This window comes from Bos mutus, chromosome 3 (genome assembly GCF_027580195.1).
Source record: "Bos mutus isolate GX-2022 chromosome 3, NWIPB_WYAK_1.1, whole genome shotgun sequence".
Lineage (NCBI taxonomy): Eukaryota > Metazoa > Chordata > Mammalia > Artiodactyla > Bovidae > Bos > Bos mutus.
The window spans coordinates 24,862,624-24,873,378 of NC_091619.1; positions in this window are offsets into that span (position 1 = coordinate 24,862,624).

Sequence of the window (10,755 nt, forward strand, 5' to 3'; positions counted from 1 at the left end):
CTGAGGCTTCATGGAGTGTGGGGCAAAGGAAGAATCATAGAGGAGGGGAAAACGGCGGGGGGTTGGGGGGGCGGGGGGGGCGGATAAGGGAATTGGCAGGTGAGGCAGAACAGCCTATAAGGGGTCAGTCACCTTGTTAATGCTTGTAATAGAAGCCTTGAAGGAAATTGCCAAGCAGCCTCCCTGAGGTATTTCTACATTTCTATTTCTGCAGACAATGTGGTTTAGATGGTTTTCTATGACTATTTCAGGAACAACAATTCCTTGAATTGGATTTGGTTGTGGAGATAACTGAAGGTGTGAGGTTTTACCTCAGACATTTATCAAGTGCTCTGCATGCTTGGAAGCACACAGATGTATGGGCATGCATATGCATACTGTGATGTGATAAATATATGCGTGAAGAAAATGGGTCTCGGGCTAGTTATGTAGGTGGGGGCATTTTATGTAACAAGCCTATTGAATATCTCAAAGGGAAAACATTACTTACTATGCCATATTAGCATATCATTCGTCTTACTGGGAAGACAGAATGAAAAAAATATTTAACAATTAATAGAAATCATAGGAAAAATTATGATTAAGTGCCATCTGCTGGCTTCTGTGGGTTTTATTTTCATACAGCTTCAAGCCTGTTCGCATAATCATGGGATGTCTCTGTTGCTGAGAGTGAACTCACTCATTGCATTATTTGGCCTATTAATAAATGCCTCATTGTGTGTATGTGTGTGTGCCTGTGTGTGTGAATGAAATTAATTTGGGAGAACAAATTCACCCTACAAAAATCCATTTTCCTCTAAATTCTTATTTGAGAGAGCAGACGAGGGTTTATTTTAAAATTCTGTTTTCGTAGCAGATTGCAAAAGCTCTGTGTGCTTAGCATGTGTATGGAAGGGGAATGCAGGGGGGATGGTTCTCTGAAAGTGACTTCTCTCTCCTATTCCACTGCTCTCCTCTGAGAATGGCTATGGTTTGCATCTCAAAAGCTCTGTCTAGCTTATGGCAGGTGAAAAATCTCCATGTCTCATTTTGATGACATTGCAACAAGCAAAGCGTTTCATTGCTCAAAAGTTAGTGGAAAGGGAAACAGGTTACATGCTAGTATATTTGACCTCTTTCCTTGTGTCTAGTTCTGGAGACTGGACTGGAATTCTCAGCAGGAAATAGGTCTTGCTGTTAGTAAATTACCATGACTTGTGTTTACATGGTGAGTCAACAGGCCTAGATCAGATCTCCTCTCCAAGCAGACCCTTGAGCTGATTATTTATCTGGGAAACTCACATTCCAGATCCACTGTTTGCCTGTGATTAATGAGATTGAGTATCAGGACTTCCCAAGCAATAATAGTTACCATTAACTGAGTGCACGCTAGGTACTAGAAACTGTGGTAGACTATTTAGAAATATGTATATACACATTCATATTTAAAACATTTATATAGTCAAATACTTTGTTGTTGTTCAGTCGCTCAGTCATGTCCAACTCTCTGTGACTCCATGGACTTCAGCAGGCCAGGTTTCCCTCCCTGTCCTTCACTATCTCTCGGAGTTTGCTCAAACTCATATCCATTGAGTTCATGATGCCATCCAACCATCTCATCCTCTGTTGCCCCCTTCTCCTCCTTCCCGCAATCTTTCCCAGCATCAGGGTCTTTTCTAGTGAGTCAGCTCTTACATGTTTGAAATTCATCTAGGAATTTCAATAATATGTAAAGTCAAGCAAGTGTCCTTTACTATTTTAACATTACATTTGATACATAAAAAGAGTATAGATAATGTATGTGTGTTATGACATATAACAATAAAATGAATAAAAATGAAACTATCACATGATTCAAGGTGGGAACCCCGAATATTACCAGTACTGCTACATTGTGGTACATTCTCTATGTGTCTTAGTCCCATCTATCACATTTTTATGACACACGTGTTGTTCTCCTCAATACAGTTTAGTAAACTGAGGGTCAGAAAGATAGAGCAACTTCTGAACATTATCAGATGGCACTGGAGGTAAAGAGCCTGTAGTAAACTGAGGGTCAGAGAGATAAAGCAACTTCTAAACATTATCAGGTGGCACTGGAGGTAAAGAATCTGCCTGCCAATGCAGGAGACGTAAGAGACTTGAGTTCGATCTCTGGGTCTGGAAGATCCCCTGGAGGAGGAAATGGCAACTCACTCCAATATTATTGCCTGGAGAATGCCATGGACTGAGGAGCCTGGTGGGCTACAGTCCATAGGATCACAGAGTCAGACACGACTGAAGTGACTTAGCAGTCAAGCAAGCATCTTGGATTAATGGTTCTAATCAGTTTATGTCCTGCCCTCAGGCTATGTCATTCTCTTGTGCTTCCCAGGTAGCACAGCGGTAAAGAATCCACTTGCCAATGCAGGAGACACAAGAGACTCAGGTTCAATCCCTGCATTGGGAAGATCCCCTAGAGGAAGGCATGGCAAACCACTCTAGCATTCTAGTCTGGAGAATCCCATGGACAAAGGAACCTGGAGGGTTACAGTCCATAGGATCTCAAAGATTTAAACCTGATCAAGTATTCATGAACCAAAAAGTTATCAGTGTTCAGTAGTACCCACCTCCCCTCCCTCTCCAGAGGCAAGGCAGCCTCCTCCTCCCAGCCCCATCATAGGAGTGCCAGGCCACTTACTCTGCCCTTGGGCTTGTGAATATGTCACTCCTGGACTGAGGCAACATAATGTCCCCAAGAGACTGCCCAGGCTGTCTCCTCCCCAGCGTGGTAGGTTCTGTTAGCGCTCGACCCACATCTGCCCCCTCCCCTCCCTGGTGCTCACCATTCCCATTCATGCCCTTGCTTCTTTCCACAGTTGCCTGCAAGTCTGCTCAAGTTAGCCAGGTACGTGGGAACTGCCAGGGAGTGACTGCCTCCAGGAGTGGCTTTGCATAATGACACACAGGATTTGGAGGATAAATACAACTGCTTCTTTGTCCCTAGAGTGGGATGACACAGGGCAAGTTCTAGTCTGTCTCACATGATCTTCTAGCAGCATCCAATTTCTTAAAGCACTTCACACTGATTTCCTTTCGTTCCCCATCTCACTTCTTTATGGCCAAATAAGCTATCTGTGCTCATGTCTTGGGCTGAGGGTCGACCTCTAGAAGAGAATTCAAGTTGGGTACCTCAGTGTGTGTTCTGAGGATGCAGCTACCATGTGAGGCGGACCCTACGTGGTTGCACTGTTCACATCCCCTTCTAGGAAAGGCTTGTCACCCCAGGGGCTGGAGTGCTGCCTGCAGACAGCCTTCCATGCTCAGTCACTGCGGGGATCACCTCAGCTGCGGAGAGTCACCTTGCCTGGGGTCTACCCCAGGACTGCCATGGAGGTTATAAGGGATCCAGCCATCTTGGTCCAACCTGGGACAGGTCTAAAAGACTACTCAAGCTGCAGATCCTGTGGGTTTGGCTGAAGTCATCTCTGGGACTATACATCAGCTCAGTTCCTCCCTCTGCACAATCCTATTCCTTCTGCTCTTTTACACAGGTGTTGATCCCAGGAGTGCTCCCTAACATGCCCCCTGCATGTTAATTTCCCATCTGAGCCTGCTTTGCAGGAACACCAACCTGCCGCATGCCACCAGTCCACCTGGGTCCAGGAGCCCATTCTCATGGTGGACTTATACTGAGTGACACTGGTTCTTTGTTGTATTAAGCTGTGAGCACAGGATAACATAGCGTTAAGGTGTGAGCACAGGATAACATAGTGGCTTTACATTTATCTGCCTCCAATGCCTGCATTCTTTCCAGAATCATTGTATTTCCTAAAGCAGTCATTCCCCCTCTGGCTTTGGCTGGCAGTCCTAACATCTTGCATCTTGACTGCATTCTATCTTGCCTCATGCATGACCTTTGATCTTCTTAATGGTCCAAGAGACTGCTGAGGTTGGCTATACATGTCTAAACAAGAGGTTTCAGAGGCTTTAAATGACTCATCTAGCTTCCCGCCCAGGGTGGGGACTTAGAGGCTGGGCCTGGGCCTCCTGCCTGCAGGGCACTAACTCCAGGAGACTGGAGAATATGACTGGTGCTTCTTAACACGTGTGTGTATGTGTGTGTGTGTGTATGTATTCAGTCGTGTCCGACTCTTTGCAACCTCCTGGACTGTAGCCCACCAGGCTCCTCTGTCCATGGGATTTTCAGGCAAGGGAGCATGTTTATTCCACATACATTTTGAAAGCACTTCCTGTGTGCCACAGGCTGAGGACATGAAAATGGATAAGAAACAACCCTTGATCTCAGCCTTGTCATACTAGATAGGCAGATAAGCTTGTATTTGTAGTGCAAATCTGTAATTAAATAAAGGGGTGCAGAGAAAGGGCCCAGGAATCTGACCAGAGAAATTCAGGGCTGGCATCATGGATAAGGTACCATTTGAGCTTGATCTTAATCAAAGGAGATCACTAGTGGAGCAAGTACAGGGAAGAGAATTCCAAATAGAGGGAATAGTCTATGCAAAAGCACAGAAACATGAAAAGTGAGAAATTTCATTGACTAGAGCAGAGGTGTGAGGCCAGAAGAAAGGGTGGTAAGTCAGGTCCTCGGAATCCATTGGGCCTTTAAACCTTATTATGCAGACCAAAAGGATTTGTATTACCAGAATTTACTTTTTGGGAGCAAAAAGTAAGTCCTGATAATATTTATTACAGAATTAACATAAGCTACATATCTTACACGATTACTTCACTCCTTTCTTATAAGAGCTTTATAAGATAAAAAACATCCTCATTGGACTTCCATGGTGGTCCAGTGGTTAAAAATCTGCATGCCAAGGCAGGTGACATGGGTTTGATCCCTGGCCCAGGAAGATTTCCCATGTGGCAGGGCAACTAACCTTGCTACTATTGAGACTGCCCTCTAGAGCCCACGCTTCTCAACCAGAGAAGACACCACGATGAGAAGCTGGTGTACCATAACTGGAGAGTAGCCCACACACAGCAATGAAGACCCAGCACAGCCAAAAATAAACAAATTAAAAAAATTTTTTAAGTAACAGAAGAAGTAATACTATATTTACAAAAGAGAACATCATCATTTATGGGTTATTGTGCTTATTGGAAAAAGCTACTTATGGTAGCAGAGTAGGGGATAAACTAGAATGATAAAACCTGGTGGCAGGGAGAATAGTTTAGGAAGCGTGTGACATTCTAGGAGAGAAATGGCAAGGCCCTGAGCTAAGGGGCAGCAGAGGCAAAGTGAGAAAAGTTCAGATGTCTGAGCTGTTTGTATGGGACTTGATGGATTAGCTGAGGCTGGGAGACTGGGAGGCCCCATAAACCATGAAAGGGATCACCGGAAGGGAAATTCATGGGGAAGCATGTTGCATCTAAGATTTCTGCAGTTGTCCATGTGGAGATTTCTTGAGGAATTGGGTTTGGAGGCCAGGAGAGCGGCTTGGAGTGGAAATATAGATTTGCGATGCTCTCCCTGTAGATGGTGAATGAGGACATGGCATGTGAGTATTAAAAAGAGCTTGTGCACTAGGGAGAGCAGGTCCCAACTCCGTTATTTACTGGTAGTACATGGATCTTCAGCAAGTTAATATGTGACCCTAGTTTCCTCATTTGTAAACATGGGGGTGATAATACCAACCTCACAGAGTTAAAGCAAGCATTTATTTAGAATGTCTAGTAGCATGTGCATTGGAGAAGGAAATGGAACCCCACTCCAGTACTCTTGCCTGGAAGGTCCCATGGATGGAAGAGCTTGGTAGGCTGCAGTCCATGGAGTTGCTAAGAGTTGGACACAACTGAGCGACTTCACTTTCACTTTTCACTTTCATGATTGGAGAAGGAAATGGCAACCCACTCCAGTGTTCTTGCCTGGAGAATCCCAGGGACGGGGGAGCCTGGTGGGCTGCCGTCTATGGGGTCGCACAGAGTTGGACACGACTGAAGTGACTTAACAGCAGCAGCAGCAGCAGCATGTTTAGAACATAATAAGTGGTCAATAAACGGTAACTAGTATTGGATAAGTAGATGAAATCACAGGGGGAAAGCGTGTACAATGAAAAGGAAGCAGGATGAGGCTGGAACCCTGGAGGATAGCAACAGGCCAGAACGAGATAAAGAAGCAGAAACCAGAAAAGAGACAACAAAGGATTCAAAAGATGGGAGTGTCCTGGAAGCAAAAGAAAAAGATCATTTCAAGAGGATATGGATTTGCTGGTATCAATACCTATGGAATCTACAAAAAAAAGTCATATAAGTATTTGAAAAGATGTTTAATCCCATTCATCAATGTAGAAGTGCAGATTAAAGTGATAATGAGGTACTATTTTTTGCCATTAGATTAGGAAAAATGATATAGTTTAGTGTTGGCCAAGGCTCCCAGACTCAATAGGAATGTATGTACATGTCATATTTTAAAGAGCAATTTGTCAAAATATATCCAGATTGTGAAGGTACATGTTCTTGACCCAGACATTGCACTTCTGAGAGTTTACAACAAACAAGTATCCAAAGATTTATCTTTCAGGATATTAATAATCACATCATTTAACACAGCAAAAGAAAACTAGAAGCAGCTTAAATGTACATCAAAAAGGGACTGATGAAATAAAATGTAGTCCATCTTTACAACTTGGCTGGGGTGGTTGGGAGAAGGAAAGGGTTGGGATGGGGATGCAGAGGCCTTGGAAAAAAGGCATGACTATAATCACTGAGACTGTGTGTGTGTGTGTGTGTGTGTGTGTGTGTGTGAACAGGGGCAAAACTATGCACCCTGTATAGAGGCCCATACAGAACGCCCAGTATGGGCTGGCAAGACTATGAAGGAGAGGCACGTTAAACATATTTATGTTTAATAAAGAGATGCCAACCTCTGGCAATGTGACCCTTCTCCCCAACCCCATCAACCTTTAATAATACTTTATTCATCAGATATATTTGGTATGACTGGGTTTCTTGTAAATGCCCCTTGACCAGGGGCTGAGTTTTGTCTCAAGCATGGCATGGGACCAAAAGAGAGTCCAGTCATATGGATAAGGTAGACAGCCAACATCTGGGTCATATATATATTTGTATATATGTAAAAATTCTCTAGAGTTGGATGCAAAAATCTGTTATTAGGGTGACCTCTGGGAAGTGAGATTGGGATGTTGCATGGAGATAGACTTTACTTTTCAGATTACATCCTTCCAGTCCATGAGCATTTCCTCTTTAAAAACAGTTTTAAAAATTATATCGCTCAGACAATACAAACGGATAATGATGACAACTGCTGGCCAGCTGAACAGAGTCTCAATTTTTCCCTCATATGATACTTGGGTGACTATGAAGACATCCAAACACTGATTTTCACAGAGAAGTATCGCTAAAGAGATGGTGTCTGCAAAGCTTTGAATATCTCATTTTCCTGAAATTATACAATTGATGCATTATAGAAAAAGGAGTGTTTGCTGTACTTCTCAGTAGCTTGTAGGTGCTCAACAGATGTTTATTGGCTTTAATAATGTTTAAAATATTTAAATATTTTGTCCAGAGTTAAGCTATACATGATACATTTGACTAAATTTTAGGGGAACCATAACTCTGTTCATTGTGAACTGCTACTACGATAGTAACCCTCTACTGTGTGTTTGGCATAAATACTGCACCATTCTCCTAACCTATGTCCCGAGTGATCCATTAAACCAAAACAAGGCATTAAAGTTTCAATGAAATCACCCACACAATACTTAGTAGTCCCATATAAGCTATTTTCAGGACATTTGAGGCTCACTTTTGCAGCAGTTCTGAAATTTTCCCATTTAATTCAGTTCTCAAGAAGGGAGATGCCTTTCACAAACTCCAGAAGCCCCTGTTGAGATCCTGGGACTGCAATTTTCCATTTTGAAAGCAAAGTCTTTGTTGGTAATGCTGTTCCCCCAGGCAGGCTGGAAGCAGAACTGGAAATGATCACAGCTTGTCTGGCAGGAGAAGTCCTATGCAGATGTTCTAAGTGATACAGACTTTCCTGGCTGCAGCAGCAGGACCCTTTGGGGGCTGGGGTTCCCTCGCTAGATCCACCCTTCAGGAAAGAACTGCCTCCTCCGCTTCCCTCAGTGCAGCCGGGAGCTCCATTTCTACTTCCTGGTGCCAATTTAATGGGTTTATACATCTGAACAGTGCATCTCCATTTACTCCACTGAGGCTGCTTATGATGTGATAGCTCAGAGGGGCCACCAGATTTTACTTTTGACTTTTTACTTATGTTTTTTAAGCTTTTTATTTTATATTGGAGTATAGCTGATTAACAATGACATTAATAGTTTCAGGTGAACAGCAAAGGGACTCAGCCATACATATGCACGTATCCATTCTCCCCCAAACTCTCCTCCCATCCAAGCTGCCACATGACATTGAGTAGAGTTCCCTGTGCTATCCATTAGGTCCTTGTTGGTTATCCATTTTATTTTATTTTATTTTTTTGTATTTATCTTATTTTATTTAATGTACTATTAATCTGACAAGATAAAAACAGCTCTGGGTTATAAATTGCTTTCATATGCCTGTGGCGGATTCATTTTGATATTTGGCAAAACTAATACAATTATGTAAAGTTTAAAAAAATAAAATAAAATTAAAAAAAAAAAAAAGGGAGGAGCCCGGTTATCCATTTTAAATATAGCAGTGTGTACATGCCGATCTCAAACTCCCTAAGTGTCCCTCCCTTCTCTGTCCCAACATTTTATTATAACAATTTTTAAATATTCAGAAAAGTTGAAAAATATGTGCAGGGAGTAGCCATACACTCAGCATTGAGATCCTGACTTTGACATGCTATGCTATTTTGTCAGACAGCCAGGCCTCCTGTTTTCAGTACCATGGGTATTCAGCAACCATGCTGGTCCTGGTGACCACGAAACTCTGTCTCTGAGCTCTACGGCAATTATAGACTTAAACGTACAATTTTCAAAGAGATACTAACATTTAATGAGTCCTACTCTTTGCGACTCCATGGACTGCAACCAGCCAGGCTCCTCTGTCCAAGGAATTCTCCAGGCAAGACTGCTGGTGTGAGTTGCCATGCCCTCCTCCTATATTCAAAGGCATACTAACATTTAGTACCTGCTTTGTGCCAGGCCCCAAGCAAGGTACCGGGTACTTTTACACATATAACCATCTAATTTTTAACCCATGAAATAGATATTATTGTTCCTAATTTAGAGCTAAGAAAATTGAGACACAGAGAGGTAACGGAACTTCCAGAGTTTTTATAGTTAAAACTATTATTTTAAAAGAAATAATCATAAGTGAAATGTCTTATATATTTAAAACAAAGTGGTGTTTAAGTGCTCCTCTTGGTGTTTAAATAATACATTGGCAAAATTACGTCACAATCATTAAATGTGTGTTTCGGAGTGAGATGTTTTGAAGTGGTTGTTTGCATGCAGCCATTTTGAAATGGTTATTTAGATGTCTATACCGAGTCCCCAAAAAGGTTTGTTTTTGTGTTTGGTTTCTGTAGTAGCTGTTATTTAACGCTGGCCATTTTAGCTGTAGTTCTTCATTTCTACCCTCCAGCCCCGCCCCAGAGAATCAAAAGTGTCTCATTTGTTGAGACTCAAAAGTGTCTCATTTGTTTTCCAGTGTTGCTTGATGAAAATTCATGGGTCTGGATGACTTAGTGCAAATAATCTAATAGAGAATTCTGGACAACACCAGAAAATGCTACGCAGTTTCATACTCATTTTACTAGCCTAAAATCAAGCCATAAAACTTTCAGTTATAAACAGCTGTTGTAGAGCCTCTGTTTCCACAAGCTACAAAACAACACATCAGGACAATGGCAAGTATTCAAATGCACCACAAGGAAAAGCATCTTAACCACTGTCTGTTAATAGTGATGTAAGGGATGGAGTTTGGAATGCAAGGAGGTCTACAGAAAAGGAAGACAGGCATGCCAAAAGGAAGATTTGCTTTGCCTGAGACCAGCCCCCAGAGCTCTCCACTTTCTTGCATTTGTATAGAGGGCTCTGCTTGAGAGGGTTTATCTGGTGGCTCAGATGGTAAAGAATATGCCTGCAATGCAGGAGACTCAGGTTTGATCCCTGGGTTGGGAAGATACCCTGGAGAAGAGAACGGCAACCCACTCCAGTATTCTTTCCTGGAGAAATTCATGGACAGAGGAGCCTGGTCGGTCCATGGGGTCGCAAAGAGTCGGACACAACTGAGATACTAACATACAAACACACACACTGCTAGAAAACATAGATGTATGACAATCTAAAATTTTAAAGCCCTTGGGACTTCCCTGGTTGTCCAGTGGTTAAGAATTTGCCTTGCAATGAAAGGGACCCAGGTTTGATCACTGTTCAGAAACTAAGATCCCCCATGCTGCAAGGCAACTGAGCCACAACTAGAGAGCTTGCATGCCACAATTAAGGCTCAATACAGTCAAATGAATAAATAACTATTTAGAAATAAATAAATAAAATAAATTTATAAGGCACCTGACAATTAACAAAGCTCCTTCCTGGAAATTTTCAGACTTGAATTTCCCAACAACTAAAAAAAAGGCAGGTTGAGTAGTGTTGCTTCTGTTCTTCTAAGACAGAGAAGTTAAATGACTTAACCAGGAAGATTTAGCATTTCCTCTACCTCCCCAGATAGAACATGAGATTCAGAAATCAAGAACTTTGATCTAAATCACATTTCTGCTTCCTACTAGCTCAAAGCCTTTGAGCCACTGACTTAATGACTCTGAAACTGTTTCCTGTGAAAAGAGGATAATAAAACCTATTTCCT